Raw genomic sequence first — 16,411 nt, forward strand, 5'->3', positions numbered from 1 at the left:
CGCAGTTACAAGAAGGACCGAATACATACACACACACACACACACACACACACACACACACACACACACACACACACACACACACACACACACACACACACACACACACACACACACACACACACCATACTTTACCACTCGATTACTTCGTGAAGCAGAAGCCTGTCTCACACATCTAAACAAATTAGGAACACGGAACAGTGTCATAGAATAACAATAGACATAAAGTACACAGAATAATGCGGTGTTTGTTAAAACCAAAACACCATACATAAAGACAATAAAACAATACATACTTGCCAAATGAAAGTAGTTTCTTCACCCGATGACTGCATTAGTTGCAGTCTTGTTGTTGTTATTAATGTAGGACGTTTAAAGGGCCACCACAGCCATCGTCATATTGTGTACTTCGCATGAGTCCGTGAATTTTTTTTTCTAAATTTGGTAGGGAATGGGAAAAGAAACAAGGTGTCCTCTGGAAACAAATATCAGAGAGTGGACAAGAGCATCATTCACTTCACTACTGGTACTACACTTGTCCGCACAACGAAGTGCTCTCTTCTGCTGAAATATTCTCTGGCGATATCGTGACAGTGTCAGCATCAGTTTCGAGAACTAAATCACAAAATATTAGCATAACAGAAGTGTTAATTGAGAGGAAGCACTCTGAAAATCCTGTCAAGCTGAATACACTGTGGCATTTTCAATAAATAGAGATGGAATTATTATATGAAATCATTCTTCTCTGAGTGGAAATCATGGCATAAAAGCATCACTAATTAAGTAATAATGAAATCAGAAATTCTTTTTCATTTGCTTTACGTGATGTGATGTCACTCAAGTTTAGCTGAAGATCCTCGGCTATTCTGAAGCTGTTTGAGGGTACTGGTCGAGAGGCTTATTGCAATGATCATCTATTTGTTCTTTTCATTTTGAGAGTAACTTGTAGCTTTTCTTCAGAAACGTGGATGAGACATTTTAGCTTCTCAGAAGTAGCACTCACTGGTAAATAATGTTTAAAGTCAAAATTATCATAATCACTTACAGGAAAACTTGTGCAGTTGAAGTGGCTGGGAATAGGTTTGTTTTAAGTTCTGTATTTTTGTACAGCATAAGCAGCCAAGAAGTTTCTTCCCACAAAGTCAGCATTGTTAGTGGAAACAATAATGTAATTTATGGATGTGATCACCTCTTTGCTGTTGTGACCGGGCATCAGACGCATTAGAATTAATCTTTGCACACTCTACAGGACAAATATGTGAATTATACAGGAAAATTCAACAGTTTCACTTGTTCCATCATAACTGGTTTAGCTGGGTAACCACTGCTTCCTAGTTGAGACCTCAAGCTACAGCATACATGTTTTACTAATGCTGAACAATGATGAAAAAAAATAGTCACGATATCATCAGACCTCAAACCTTTTCTGCTCTTTCACGATTTGTAAAGGTCAATAGCATAGCAAATTTCGTTTTCATGTCTGAAATCAAACATCTGTAAAATAAATCTATAATCCATGTTAACCTATTTGTGTCATTCAGTGCAAGTCATGTTGGAGGCTTAAACCTCTGAAACTGTTAAAATCATAACCATCCTTATTATGGGGGTGGATCGGTAAGCTAGCGGAAGGCCTCCGTCAGACGACCGAAATCTCCTACGGCGGGTTATCATATGACTAAGACCCACGTTAAGAAACACTTGTCCTGTTTGCTGACAAATCTTACCTAACCTAACCTTCGTCAGATGAAAGCCAGACAGATGCACTTACATGTCTTCTCAACCGTCTATAAAGTTGGCTTAATATAAGCCCTGTGATTTTCCCTGCATTGTAACGTCTCATTTTTGATGCAGTCTCTTCAGAACTTAAGTCTACTGAAAAACTATCAGTAGTTCATTTTTTTGAGGGGATTGACAAACTTATTTTTTCATTATAAGTTTCGATGACCTCATTATTAAGTGCCACAACTATGTTATGAAGATTGTTTATAAGGTCTATAATATTACTTGACATGTGACCTGACAAATTTGACAAATATTCCCTCGCTCAATAAGTAGTGTCATATGTGAGGTCACATGTCACATCAAATGTCGCCTTTATAATCCTTCAGTTGTCTTATTATTTTTACGCTTCCTTCATAATGTGAGAAATCTCGAAAGCACTTGGATTATTATTACTATTTCCCACAGTGATTGTATTGCATAATGCCTGTTTCCATTTATATTGCATAATTTTATATATATATATATATATATATATATATATATATATATATATATATATATATATATATATATATATATATATATATATAAACACACTGGCCGATTCCCACCAAGGCAGGGTGGCCCGAAAAAAGAAAAACTTTCACCATCATTCACTCCATCACTGTCTTGCCAGAAGGGTGCTTTACACTACAGTTTTTAAACTGCAACATTAACACCCCTCCTTCAGAGTGCAGGCACTGTACTTCCCAACTCCAGGACTCAAGTCCGGCCTGCCGAACTTGAGTCCTGGAGATATATATATATATATATATATATATATATATATATATATATATATATATATATATATATATATATATATACATCCAGGACTCAAGTTCGGCAGGTGGGGTATGCAGAAGAAGAAAATTAAAAGCGAATACAGGAAAGAGTAAGGTTATGAGGATAACAAAAATATTAGGTGATGAAAGATTGGATATCAGATTGGAGGGAGAGAGTATGGAGGAGGTGAATGTATTCAGATATTTGGGAGTGGACGTGTCAGCGGATGGGTCTATGAAAGATGAGGTGAATCATAGAATTGATGAGGGGAAAAGGGTGAGTGGTGCACTTAGGAGTCTGTGGAGACAAAGAACTTCGTCCTTGGAGGCAAAGAGGGGAATGTATGAGAGTATAGTTTTACCAACGCTCTTATATGGGTGTGAAGCATGGGTGATGAATGTTGCAGCGAGGAGAAGGCTGGAGGCAGTGGAGATGTCATGTCTGAGGGCAATGTGTGGTGTGAATATAATGCAGAGAATTCGTAGTTTGGAAGTTAGGAGGAGGTGCGGGATTACCAAAACTGTTGTCCAGAGGGCTGAGGAAGGGTTGTTGAGGTGGTTCGGACATGTAGAGAGAATGGAGTGAAACAGAATGACTTCAAGAGTGTATCAGTCTGTAGTGGAAGGAAGGCGGGGTAGTGGTCGGCCTAGGATAGGTTGGAGGGAGGGGGTAAAGGAGGTTTTGTGTGCGAGGGGCTTGGACTTCCAGCAGGCATGCTTGAGCTTGTTTGATAGGAGTGAATGGAGACAAATGGTTTTTAATACTTGACGTGCTGTTGGAGTGTGAACAAAGTAACATTTATGAAGGGGTTCAGGGAAACCGGCAGGCCGGACTTGAGTCCTGGAGATGGGAAGTACAGTGCCTGCACTCTGAAGGAGGGGTGTTAATGTTACAGTTTAAAAACTGTAGTGTAAAGCACCCTTCTGGCTATACAGTAATGGAGTGAATGATGGTGGAAGTTTTTCTTTTTCGGGCCACCCTGCCTTGGTGGGAATCGGCCAGTGTGCTAATAATATATATATATATATATATATATATATATATATATATATATATATATATAAATATATTATATGTAGTAGGTTGGTAGACAGCAACCACCCAGGGAAGTACTACCGTCCTGCCAGATGACTGTGAAACAGAAACCTGTAACTGTTTTGCATGATGGTAGGATTGCTGGTGTCTTTTTCTGTCTCATAAACACGCTAGATAACAGGGATATCTTGCTACTCCAACTTACACTTTGGTCACACTTCACAGACATGCACATGCATATATATATACATACATCTAGGTTTTTCTCCTTTTTCTACATAGCTCTTGTTCTTCTTTATTTATCCTATTGTCCATGAGGAAGTGGAAAAGAATCTTTCCTCCGTAAGCCATGCGTGTCGTATGAGGCGACTAAAATGCCGGGAGCAATGGGCTAGTAACCCCTTCTCCTGTAGACATTTACTAAAAAAGAGAAGAAGAAAAACTTTATAAAACTGGGATGCTTGAATGTGTGTGGATGTAGTGCAGATGACAAGAAACAGATGATTGCTGATGTTATGAATGAAAAGAAGTTGGATGTCCTGACCCTAAGCGAAACAAAGCTGAAGGGGGTAGGGGAGTTTCGGTGGGGGGAAATAAATGGGATTAAATCTGGAGTATCTGAGAGAGTTAGAGCAAAGGAAGGGGTAGCAGTAATGTTGAATGATCAGTTATGGAAGGAGAAAAGAGAATATGAATGTGTAAATGCAAGAATTATGAGGAGTAAAGTAAAGGTTGGATGCGAGAAATGGGTCATAATAAGCGTGTATGCACCTGGAGAAGAGAGGAATGCAGAGGAGAGAGAGAGATTTTGGGAGATGTTAAGTGAATGTATAGGAGCCTTTGAACCAAGTGAGAGAGTAATTGTGGTAGGGGACCTGAATGCTAAAGTAGGAAAAACTTTTAGAGAGGGTGTGGTAGGTAAGTTTGGGGTGCCAGGTGTAAATGATAATGGGAGCCCTTTGATTGAACTTTGTATAGAAAGGGGTTTAGTTATAGGTAATACATATTTTATGAAAAAGAGGATAAATAAGTATACAAGATATGATGTAGGGCGAAATGACAGTAGTTTGTTGGATTATGTATTGGTAGATAAAAGACTGTTAAGTAGACTTCAGGATGTACATGTTTATAGAGGGGCCACAGATATATCAGATCACTTTCTAGTTGTAGCTACACTGAGAGTAAAAGGTAGATGGGATACAAGGAGAATAGAAGCATCAGGGAAGAGAGAGGTGAAGGTTTATAAACTAAAAGAGGAGGCAGTTAGGGAAAGATATAAACAGCTATTGGAGGATAGATGGGCTAATGAGAGCATAGGCAATGGGGTCGAAGAGGTATGGGGTAGGTTTAAAAATGTAGTGTTAGAGTGTTCAGCAGAAGTTTGTGGTTACAGGAAAGTGGGTGCGGGAGGGAAGAGGAGCGATTGGTGGAATGATGATGTAAAGAGAGTAGTAAGGGAGAAAAAGTTAGCATATGAGAAGTTTTTACAAAGTAGAAGTGATGCAAGGAGGGAAGAGTATATGGAGAAAAAGAGAGAGGTTAAGAGAGTGGTGAAGCAATGTAAAAAGAGAGCAAATGAGAGAGTGGGTGAGATGTTATCAACAAATTTTGTTGAAAATAAGAAAAAGTTTTGAGTGAGATTAACAAGTTAAGGAAGCCTAGAGAACAAATGGATTTGTCAGTTAAAAATAGGAGAGGAGAGTTATTAAATGGAGAGTTAGAGGTATTGGGAAGATGGAGGGAATATTTTGAGGAATTGTTAAATGTTGATGAAGATAGGGAAGCTGTGATTTCGTGTATAGGGCAAGGAGGAATAACATCTTGTAGGAGTGAGGAAGAGCCAGTTGTGAGTGTGGGGGAAGTTCGTGAGGCAGTAGGTAAAATGAAAGGGGGTAAGGCAGCCGGGATTGATGGGATAAAGATAGAAATGTTTAAAGCAGGTGGGGATATAGTTTTGGAGTGGTTGGTGCAATTATTTAATAAATGTATGGAAGAGGGTAAGGTACCTAGGGATTGGCAGAGAGCATGCATAGTTCCTTTGTATAACGGCAAAGGGGACAAAAGAGAGTGCAAAAATTATAGGGGGATAAGTCTGTTGAGTATACCTGGTAAAGTGTATGGAAGAGTTATTATTGAAAGAATTAAAAGTAAGACTGAGAATAGGATAGCAGATGAACAAGGAGGCTTTAGGAAAGGTAGGGGGTGTGTGGACCAGGTGTTTACAGTGAAACATATAAGTGAACAGTATTTACATAAGGCTAAGGAGGTCTTTGTGGCATTTATGGATTTGGAAAAGGCGTATGACAGGGTGGATAGGGGGGCAATGTGGCAGATGTTGCAGGTGTATGGTGTAGGAGGTAGGTTACTGAAAGCAGTGAAGAGTTTTTACGAGGATAGTGAGGCTCAAGTTAGAGTACATAGGAATGAGGGAAATTATTTCCCAGTAAAAGTAGGCCTTAGACAAGGATGTGTGATGTCACCGTGGTTGTTTAATATATTTATAGATGGGGTTGTAAGAGAAGTAAATGCGAGGGTCTTGACAAGAGGCGTGGAGTTAAAAGATAAAGAATCACACAAAGTGGGAGTTGTCACAGTTGCTCTTTGCTGATGACACTGTGCTCTTGGGAGATTCTGAAGAGAAGTTGCAGAGATTGGTGGATGAATTTGGTAGGGTGTGCAAAAGAAGAAAATTAAAAGTGAATACAGGAAAGAGTAAGGTTATGAGGATAACAAAAATATTAGGTGATGAAAGATTGGATATCAGATTGGAGGGAGAGAGTATGGAGGAGGTGAATGTATTCAGATATTTGGGAGTGGACGTGTCAGCGGATGGGTCTATGAAGGATGAGGTGAATCATAGAATTGATGAGGGGAAAATTGCGAGTGGTGCACTTAGGAGTCTGTGGAGACAAAGAACTTTGTCCTTGGAGGCAAAGAGGGGAATGTATGAGAGTATAGTTTTACCAACACTCTTATATGGGTGTGAAGCATGGGTGATGAATGTTGCAGCGAGGAGAAGGCTGGAGGCAGTGGAGATGTCATGTCTGAGGGCAATGTGTGGTGTGAATATAATGCAGAGAATTCGTAGTTTGGAAGTTAGGAAGAGGTGTGGGATTACCAAAACTGTTGTCCAGAGGGCTGAGGAAGGGTTGTTGAGGTGGTTCGGACTTGTAGAGAGAATGGAGCGAAACAGAATGACTTCAAGAGTGTATCAATCTGTAGTGGAAGGAAGGCGGGGTAGGGGTCGGCCTAGGAAAGGTTGGAGGGAGGGGGTAAAGAAGGTTTTGTGTGCGAGGGGCTTGGACTTCCAGCAGGCGTGCGTGAGCGTGTTTGATAGGAGTGAACGGAGATGAATGGTTTTTAATACTTGACGTGCTGTTGGAGTGTGAGCAAAGTAACATTTATGAAGGGGTTCAGGGAAACCGGCAGGCCGGACTTGAGTCCTGGAGATGGGAAGTACAGTGCCTGCACTCTGAAGGAGGGGTGTTAATGTTACAGTTTAAAAACTGTAGTGTAAAGCACCCTTCTGGCTATACAGTAATGGAGTGAATGATGGTGGAAGTTTTTCTTCTTCGGGCCACCCTGCCTTGGTGGGAATCGGCCAGTGTGATAATAAATAAATAAATATATATATATATATATATATATATATATATATATATATATATATATATATATATATATATATATATATGAACAATACCGTGACTGGAACAATACACAAATAACCCGCACTTGTAACGACGTATCGGTCCGATTTGCATCATTAAGTAGTGATGAGTGTTTGCTATGCGTATATTATTTTGTTCCTATGTACATATTTATGTACCTTGGATCTAAATCATATATCTAGGAGTAAATCTTCACATATTTAGTAATATATTTCACCATATATAACCTGGACTCTGTCTCTTGGGTTCAGTACTAATCAAGAATGTATGTAAAAAAAAACTGTCGAGTATTAATTTAAGTGTATTAATGAGAGAGAGAGAGAGAGAGAGAGAGAGAGAGAGAGAGAGAGAGAGAGACAGAGAGAGAGACAGGGAGAGAGAGACAGGGAGAGAGAGACAGAGAGAGACAGAGACAGAGACAGGGAGACAGAGAGACAGAGAGACAGAGAGACACAGACAGACAGAGACTGCATACACATCCAGAGTCTTTCCTTCTATATGCATGACTTAATAGAGAAGATTAAGTCAAAACTGACGTGAGGAATACTAACAGATGATAACTGCGAAGGTAGGATAAATGTGGAATATATTTGTTTTATTATTACTAATATTATTATAATTATTATTGTTACTATTATTATTAGAGTAAATAATTCTTATGTCATTGCTGTGTTTGTGTTTGGTTTATTTGTTACTGTTGTTGTACAAACGTGGGACAAACTGGGCTGTAGGTTAACACTTGACCATCTCATGAAGAATAGTAAAAAAAAAAAACATACCCACGTTGTATATAATAAAACATATTACAAATTTATAATACCTAACAAAAATCAATGAAACATATTGATCAAAGTAACACTCAAATGGATAAGCAATGAATAGCGATATGTACAATAGACCAGATAAGGGTTTAACGTCTAAGAATTAGCTTGGCAGGGCTGTAATGTGCCTCACTCCAGCACTCTTCACACCAACGCTGTAGTTTATTCTGGTAATTATCGTAAGAGGTTGTTAGCGTCCTCTGCTGGCTCTGTCCCCTCAAGGAAGGTTCCTTGATGTTGGTGAGGGGCTCTTGATTTAGGGAATTGGATCTGTGCTCCAGTTCCCCGAATTAAGCCTGAATGCCTTCCACATCCCCCCCCCCAGGCGCTGTATAATCCTCCGGGTTTAGCGCTTCCCCTTGATTATAATAATAATAATAATAATGCTGGCTCTGTACACTTGTTATACCCACACTGCCTCCTCCTCTTGGGGAGTCTCCTGCTTCTTTGTTTGTTACTTCGTGTTTGTGCATGAATATAAAATGAATTTCTAGCTACTGGGTGAAGAGTATGGTAATAATTTTTTTGTCGTGAGGGCTCGTTGATGGATCTGGAGAATAAACACACACGTTGGATGTCTTAGTAGCGTATATTAAGATAAGGGAGAGAGCACTCAGAGAATTGACGCCTGACCTGTCTACTCTGGTATATCCCGTCTCCAAGTGAAGGCAGTGCCCGAGGACACGCTTTCAAAGGTTGACTCGTAACGTCACAGCTAGCAGGGCAGCTGTGAGTCACGTATCGGTTACTGGTGTGAGGCACAAGTACTACTGACACTACTGATAACTGATACTACTGATATTTTAAGAAGTTATAATTTGGAAAGTAAAAAAAAAATCGCATGTCATTATAAACTACGACAATTTTGATTGAGAAATATCTTGCTTAAGGACGTCTGGTCTCTTCCGACATCTTTATATATTAAAACAATTTCGTAACTGTAAAAAAAAAAATAGCTCAAATGTAGGAAATCACGATGCTGTAGAACTTTTGATCCAAGGAATTGGAGCTACTCTCTCTTCAAATCCTACTGGATGATCTACTGTTCCCCAGGGTCTGTAGGATCTGCACGGGCTCTCCTAATATATAGATACTAAATGGTTATAACTGACCGTAAATTTTAAAGGGGTGGACCGGTAAGCCAGAGGAAGGCCTCGGTCAGATGAACAAAAGCTCATCATCTGACTAAGTCCCGCCTCAGGAAACACTTGTCCAGTTTCCTGACAAACCTTACCTAACCTAACCTAACCTAACCTAACCTTACTTAACCTAACCTAACCTAACCTTACTTAACCTTACCTAACCTAACCTTACTTAACCTTACCTAACCTAACGGGCTAACCACTCCTCTACATCCTTATAATAAAAATAATATTAATAATAATATTAATAATATTAATAATAATATTAATAATAATATTAATAATATACTATTTTTCTTTCGCTTAGTCGTCTCGTGCATTTGGCTTCCGAGTTTTCTCACTAATAACGAAGTAAACCCCCCCGAAACTCCCGTACCTGATGAACTTTAACGGATACTGGACTATATCTTCACTGCCTTAAATTAAGTTTCCCAGCTGAGGCAGCTGACACATTTCAACACTACGTTTGTAACACATCCCACGTGATGGAAATTTATAATCAAAACCAAACGCTAAACGATGAAATTAAGTCACATGTGCAACATCTGGGTATCTTTATTGTAGACGTTTCGCCATCCAGTGGCTTTATCAATGCAAATTCCAGGACAACTGCAACATCATGGGATCTTGATTCTAAGGACATGTACATAACCTTCACGACTACGACAACAACTACTACAACTAACCCATCTCTTTGGGTAGGACCTACTTCCACTGGGGAATCCCGCCTACCAGTGACTATGCCCTCGTCTGCTACACGTCCCATTTCCACCTGACGTTAGTACATAAGCGCCAGGCTCCTTGTTTCTGCTTCAGAATCTCCACGACTACGTTGCTCTTTGCATCTACTCCAAGGCTGAGAAACTGATTACCTCATCTTCTGTACATGGTTCTACTGTCTTCAAGTTATGTCCTGGAATTTGTTTTGATAAAGCCACTAGATGGCGAAACGTCTACAATAAAGATACCCAGATGTTGCACATCTGTCTTAATTTCATCTTGTCGGTATTGTATACCATTTTTGTACAAACGCTAAACCCACAAAGGTCAATGTGTGATGGAAAACGACAAGGAAACAGTTTTTTTGTTTCCATTGTGTAACTTTCGTATAGAATAAGGTATCAGCACATTGCAAATGTATCCAATTTAGTTAAATAAAAAGCCTATAATTCTGCCACTGAGGGGTGTTCTTTAAACAATTCAGTTAACATTATAATCATGGGGAGCACTAAACCCGTAGGACTATACAGCGCATATAGGGAAGGGATGGAAGGCATTCAGGCTCAATTCAGGGAGCCGGAGCACAGATCCAATTCCCAGATCAAGAGCCCCTAGCCAGCATCAAGGAACCTCCCTTGAGGGGTTAAAAAAGTTCAAACTACAAAAGGAAATAAGATCCACTTTATAAATTACTTTATTGGATAAAAAGGATTATTTTTTCTTCCTAATAAAGAATAAAATAGTGATGCATCTGCTATGAGTAAAACAAATTGAAGGAATAACCTCCACGACCTTTTAATGACCGAGGGTGTCACCTTTTACTGCCCTGTAAAAAATTACGACAGTGTGAGAGCTTTATTTGTCGCGAGCGGGTAATAAATCTTTCAAAGGAGTGTTAATATCATTTTGTTTCTCATATAGACTGTGTGTAAGTGTTGGGACCTGACATGTCAGCCGGCGTGATCTGAATACAAGACATTGAAACACTCGGTGCAAACCATGCATGAAATTGGAAGACGTGAGGGTGGTGAAGGTGGTGGTGGTGGTGGTAAGTGGTGGTGATGGTGGTTATGGTGGTGGTGGGAGTGACGGTCGTGGTCAGGACGACAACAAGGTCGTAGATGAGAGAGACCCTTGTGTGCCCTCTTTCCTTCCCAGAAGTATTGCCTTAAGTAGCTCTTCCATTTCCTCATTTCTTCTTCTTCTTAATAATAATAATAATAATAATAATAATAATAATAATAATAATTTCTACAACTTATACAGACCTAGTGACATACTATATAAAAAAACTGGTTATGCAGAGTATTTCGGGCAACTTAAGTTAATATTGTTCATTAAGAACTGCAAGAAACCCCTCTCACGTGCCCTATGGAGGAGGAGCTTGGACATGGGTGAAATTCCAGTAACTTAAAACAACGCATATAGCCCCACTCTATAAAGGTGGCAGCAAAGCATTAGCTAAGAACTATAGACCAATAACTCTAACTTCCCACATTATAAAAATCTTTGAAAGAGTGCTAAGAAGCAGGATTGCAAATCACCTGGATTCCCAAAAAACTGCACAAACCATGGCAACATGGGTTTAGGGCAGGTCGCTCCTGCCTCTTGCAACTACTGGATCACTATATGGTCTTGGATGCACTGGAAGAAAAACAGAATGCAGATGTTATATACACAGACTTTGCAAAAGCGTTTGACAAGTGCGATCATGGCGTAATAGCACACAAAATACGTGCTAAAGGAATAACTGGCAAAGTGGGGAGATGGATCTTCAACTTCCTAACCAATCGAACACAAAGAGCAGTGGTCAACAGAGTTAAATCGGAGGCTGCCATCGTGAAAAGCTCTGTTCCACAAGGCACAGTACTCGCCCCCATCCTGTTCCTCATCCTCACGTCAGACATAGACAGAGATGTAATCCACAGCACCGTGTCATCCTTTGCAGACGATACTAGGATCTACATGAGGCTGTCATCTAATGAGGACGCGGTTAACCTCCAAGAAGATATAAACCAAGTTTTCCAATGGGCAACGGAAAACAATATGATGTTCAATGAGGACAAATTCCAACTACTCCGTTATGGAAAACTGGAGGAGATAATAACTAGAAATAACTACAAACAAATAAAATAATGTAAAGGACCTGGGAGTGGTAATATCTGAGAATCTCACTTTCAAGGATATCGAAAGTGCCACGATCAAAAGTGCAAAGAAAATGATAGGATGGATAATGAGAACGTTCAAAACAAGAGATGTCAAGCCAGTGATGATCCTTTTCAAATCACTTGTTCTCTCTAGGCTGGAATACTGCTGTACATTAACATCTCCGTTCAAAGCAGGTGAAATTGTTGATCTAGAGAGTGTACAGAGAAACTTTACTGCACATACAAGTTCTATCAAGCACCTCAACTACTGGGAACACTTGGAAGCACTTGACTTGTACTCGTTGGAACGCAGGAGAGAGAGATATATCACAACCTACGCTTGGAAAATCCTAGAAGGAATGGTCCCGAATCTGTACACAGAAATCACTCCCTACGAAAGTAAAATACTGGGCAAGCGATGCAAAATACCCCCAATTAAAAGTAGGGACGCCATTGGTACACGAAGAGAACACACCATAAGTGTCCGAGGCTCAAGACTGTTCAATAGCCTCCCACCATGCATAAGGGAAATTACCTATAGGCCCCCTGGCTGCCTTCAAGAGGGAGCTGGACAGATACCTAAAGTCGGTGCCGGATCAGCCGGGTTGTGGTTCGTACGCTGGACTACGTGCGGCTAGCAGTAACAGCCTGGTTGATCGGGCCCTGATCCACCGGGAGGTCTGGTCGTGGACCGGGCTGCGGGGGGGGGGAGGCGTTGATCTCCGGAATACCTTCCAGGTAGACTCTAGGTAGGATGCGATCCACACCAATCCACTAACACCCAGGTACCTACTTACTGCTAGATGAACAGGAACAACAGGTGTCTTAAGGAAACACGCCCAATATGTTCCCCCATATCGGGGATCGAACCACGGACCTCCATGTGTGAGCTGAGTGAGCTACCAACCAAACTACAGGACACTCTGCGGGATACTTCATTTCATTGCTCCTCTCATTTTCCTTCTTAAATTCTCCTTCCTTACTTTTTTTCTAGCCTTGTTCCTGCTCTTTTATCGCCCTTCCTATCCCGCTGTCCTCCCATCTGCTAGGTGCCTCTCCATCCCTACCACATATCGACTTTCATCACACCCGTTTGTCGTCTTTATTTTTCATTACCTCCTTAGAACCAACTTGGGTAATTCCTCCTTCCCTGCGTCCCGCTCCTCAGCCTCATAATCAACCTTCCACTGCCCAGCCTGTGAACATTTTATAAATCTTCTAAGCCAAGGCAATCGCTAGACAGAAACAGCATAAAGGTAACGTAGGACAAACCCTGGGTGTCATTTTTTCAAGAGAGGATAGGTTAGGTAAGCTTCGTAATGAAACAGGACAAGTGTTTCCGGACTCGAGTCTTAGTCAGATGATAACCGCTGTTGGAGCTTTTGGTCATATGACCGAGGCCTTCCGCTGGTTTACCGGTCCACCCCTTTAAAAATTATGAGTTATAGTTATAACCCACATATTGTGAGAGAATAGCAAACTGATTATATTATGCTTTAGACGGGCATGTCACACAGGATAGGGCTCTGTTACTGCTGTATATTACTCTCTGGAGGAACAATAACAAAGCCCTATAACTGCTTCAATATGTGAGCAAATTTAGTGCCACGTTTTATCTCTTCTCCTAATGTCCCTGAGCAAAAAAGATGACTAAAAGAAGATAAATGGTCTGAGGAAAATGTGGGCTCTGTAAAGAGGCGCTTATATTTAGCTAGTAAGACTGAAAGCAACAGCGTTCTTTTCCAAATCAAACAGACAAAATAATTCGGACCCTAGACCATCCACTATCTCTGTGTTCTACAATAGTTCTCTCGAGATACAACACACAAGACTCAATGGAGTGACAAGTCATTGACAACTCCCGGATCTCTAGGGTCCATCCGTCTAAATCAAAACAAATACTGTTACCTCCTGTCCTGACTTACTAACTAAAATATTTGAAATCAAAAGCAAAATTCTGCTCACCACTTTCTTCAGGCAGCTATGTAGAGACGGCAGACTACCACAGTGAGTGACAACCTAATCTACGGTGGTTGTAACACTATGCTGTCTCAGCTTCAGGACTTCGAAGATGCTGGTAGTTATTATTGTGAACTGTAATAACTGGATCCTTCTTAGTATTTCAGAGCCCGTGACAATTCTTTGGAAAAGTGAAGATGGAAATAACGTATAACATAAATATAAACAAAATTTATACAATTTACTTAATAACAACCACAGACATGAGGTAATTACGAAAGTCAATCAAAACTAAGAAAGGTAAATATACAAAGCAGCAAAGGTATAATGACTCCGTTTGTGGCGTTGCAAACAGTCTTTGATCTACAATGATCATTGATGTGAGAGAAAATGATCACCATAAACAAACACCAGTGATATGAAAGACAAGAGCACTTAGTGAGATGCGCAAGGCAATCAACATGGTTTACAGGAGTTGAACAAGCAGGCATGAGTGAACCATAATAAGAAGCGGTGAACCTGGCTGGTGGGTTGTCTTAGATGTGACGTGTGAGTACACAGACAACTCGCGGAATGAATCAAACTACCACATACATAATAGTCTTTCCACATATGATGATGACAAAGGTACGGTAGATCAAATCCACGACTTTTGACATAGACTGCAGCCCATGTGACCCCTTATAGTCCCAAAAACACAATCAAAACACACGGGCTACGGAAGAGAGGCACACACGAGGGTTAGCAACATGACAAGTGGTTCATTCACTCAACATGCTGAAGCCTTTGAAAGATGGGTGACAAATAAACATATAGACTAATGTTACATTAAAACTATGGTTCTAAAAATCTATGTAAGTAACAGCTGTAAAAATAAGAAATAATAATTATACAGAGGCACAAATGCTTATGATCGTCACTCTTCAAGGAAGGTTCCTTGATGCGGTAAGGGGTTCTTGATCTAGGGAACTGGATCTGTGCTCCAGTTCCCTGAATTAAGCCTGAATACCTTCCTCATCTCTCCCACAGGTGCTGTATAATCCTACGGGTTTAGGGTTCCCCGTTGATTATAATAATAATTATAATCGGCAGTAAACAAGGTAACTCAGAGACGTCCTGATGATGCCCAGTACCCCACACCACCTGATGATGCCCAGTACCCCACACAACCTGATGATGCCCAGTACCCCACACCACCTGATGATGCCCAGTACCCCACACCACCTACCCCATCAGAGAGTAGTGTGGCAAGAGGCAGGCAGGCGGTGCTGGCAACTCCATTCCACTGTAACAATTGCTTCTTGCATATACTCAGAAAAGCTAGGAATAAAATGAAGGTATTATAGATTTTGCTCCAACTTTTCTAAGATAGCAGCATCTCCTACTGGGCTAACTGGTAGTCAGATGAAGTTTGTTGGTCGGACACTTGTTTAATTTCATTTCACTATCTCAACTGCTGCTCATCTCTGCCCACATTCTACGGAAGCCCAAATTTTAGTTTACCTTTTACATTACATATTGATACGAGTGATTAAGCCATAGGAACTATTCTAAAGAAGACTGATGGTGACACTCCCTCAATTATTATTATTACAATCAAGGGGGAAGCGCTAAACCCGCAGGATTATACAGCGCCTAGGGGGGGATGTGGAAGGCATTCAGGCTTAATTTGGGGAACTGGAGCACAGATCCAATTCCCTAAATCAAGAGCCCCTCACCAACCTCAAGGAACCTTCCTTGAGGGGACACTCCCTCAAATGTGATATTTCAACACAAAGCTTCAACCAAATCAAAAAGGTTACTTCACCATAGAGAAGGAAACTTTACCTTTGGTTTTACCTTTGGTTCACTTTGAGATATATTAGAGCATCATCTTTTTTAACATATTCAGTAATAGCAACCCATTGACTTTTGTTAATAGCATGAAGTCAAAGAATATTTAACATTCAGCACATTAAAGATCCATTAAATGTAATTGTTGACGCTTAACCTCGGCCTTAATATTAATATTAAAGTAACGTAGCTCAGGTGTCTACATTTTACCTGCTTTTCTTATTCAAAGTAAAGTCAACTATTTTAAGGGCCTCTGTGTGTCCACCTTAGCGTGTTTGACGGTCGCTATTAATGTACTATGTTTGCTCTCGTTGGTCATAGTGTTGCATCTTTCTTGGATCGGATATTTAGGGTGTCGTTGTTCAGTGGAGCTGTAATCTAATCTACTGTATATATAAAGCACATTCTGTATGCTCCTTATTATTATTATTATTAAAGATTAGCCGGTATTCTCCCGGCCCGGGCCTTTTCCAAGTGGTGGCCCGGCCTTGGCTCCCTCTTTAGGGAGTGTCTGAGACCGAAGTCTCCCATGGGAG

The sequence above is a fragment of the Cherax quadricarinatus genome, chromosome 50, assembly GCF_038502225.1.
Source record: "Cherax quadricarinatus isolate ZL_2023a chromosome 50, ASM3850222v1, whole genome shotgun sequence".
In the NCBI taxonomy this organism is placed as follows: Eukaryota; Metazoa; Arthropoda; class Malacostraca; order Decapoda; family Parastacidae; genus Cherax; species Cherax quadricarinatus.